This window comes from Eleutherodactylus coqui, chromosome 7 (genome assembly GCF_035609145.1).
Source record: "Eleutherodactylus coqui strain aEleCoq1 chromosome 7, aEleCoq1.hap1, whole genome shotgun sequence".
Classification (NCBI taxonomy): Eukaryota; Metazoa; Chordata; class Amphibia; order Anura; family Eleutherodactylidae; genus Eleutherodactylus; species Eleutherodactylus coqui.
The window spans coordinates 44,987,299-44,989,049 of record NC_089843.1 but is presented as its reverse complement, the minus strand read 5'-3'; positions in this window follow the sequence as shown (position 1 = coordinate 44,989,049).

The following is a 1,751-nucleotide window of genomic DNA, read 5'->3' as shown; positions in this document are numbered from 1 at the left end:
AGGAGTATTAGAATGAGGCAATAAAAAAATACATTCAAAAAATGTGTGAAAAAGTTGCAAATAAAACTATAGAAATTTAGTATTGAAATAATCATACCGACCCACAGAACATATTATTCATACCATGAAGGACACCATGTCACGGTGGATGCCATTTAAAAAAAAACTAACCCACAAAAAAACTAACCCACTCCATCAATGGAAAAATAAAAATGTTATGGCTCTTGAAATGCAGCGGCACAAAAACAAATCTGTTAAAAAAAACTTATTCTACTGTCCAAAAATATCAAAACATTGAAACAAAATTAGAAATGCAGCATCATCAGAATAGCACTGACGCAGAGAAAAATATGATGACATTATGTATTCTGTATGCTGAATGGTGTAAAAATGAAATTCAAAAAAGCAATGGTGACATTTCTTCCCCCCCCCCCCAATGCTTAAACATTATGATTCTCCTTCGATGTCGCCTGACACAGATTGCTTTAGGAATGCTTTAACATGTGCTTAAATAGTCTGCAATGGAACTTAGGCATTTTCAAATCTGCAGATGTGGATTTTGGTGGACATTTTCATATGTGGCAAAATATTCCATATTGAAGAATAATCTGGTCACTGGCATAACTATATATTGCAACCCAGCCCCTAATCCAGCGGGGCTTGGAGGCCCCCTTACTATACAGCTTCTCCTGCACAGTGATTGATAGTCAGACCTTCTTCACTGGCCCAGACTCAGTCTCCTACCATCCAATGTTGTTTCCCCAGCTAAAGACGTTGGAGGAGAGGAGACTGAGCCAGGGTTGAGCAGGAAGTTGTGACTATGGAGGAAACCACATCGAAGGGGAGGAATCTGAGCTGGGACAAGGAAGAACTTCTGACTATCATTTGCTGTGCAGGAGAAGTTTCTTATTGTCCACATCACATGGAGGACCCAGATGGAACATTAAACAGTGCAGTCTGGTAGGCAAGATGAATCATCATGAATCACAGTGGGGCAGAGGAAAAAATAAAGCGGCATCATGTTTGACAGTGAGGCAGAGGGAGAACTATAAGGGGCATAAGTAGTATACGTCCATACAACGTATCAAGCCGCCCACTTTTGGAAAGTGACAGTTGCCATGCCCCCTTCCCATGACCTTTGACCCTCTATCCCTTCGGCACAGCAGCTGGCCATCTGTGACGTGTATCAGGAGCCCCCATCCGCATTCTAAGCCTGTGACGCATCACGAGACACACTTTAGAATACAGTGTGTGCCATGATAATCAAGGGGGCTTATTATATGTATAGTTTGACTTGATGTTATATACCAATCAAGTCGGCTTATGAGTATAAGGGTTAATATATAGAATGCATTTCAAGCCACTAACAGATTTTTTCAGCACTGCAGCCCATCAGCCTAAGCAGCTGTTATCGACCATGCAAGTCATCCCCAATGAATGGGTTATTATGTGTATAGGATGAGGTGATGTTATGTATAGTCTGAGCAGCTGTTATTACCATTCAAGTAATCCCCAATGAATGGGTTATTATGTGTATAGGATGAGCTGATGTTATGTATAGCCTGAGATGATGTTATGTTCCATTCATGTCATACTCCAATCAATGGACTTATTATGTGTATAGGTTGACTTGCTGTTATATATCAATCAAGTCAGTCTATGAGTATAAAGAAGTTAATATATAGAAAGAACACAAAGTAATGCAAAGTTTTATAAAAGCTTTATTGAGTGCGCAGAATATATAAACGATG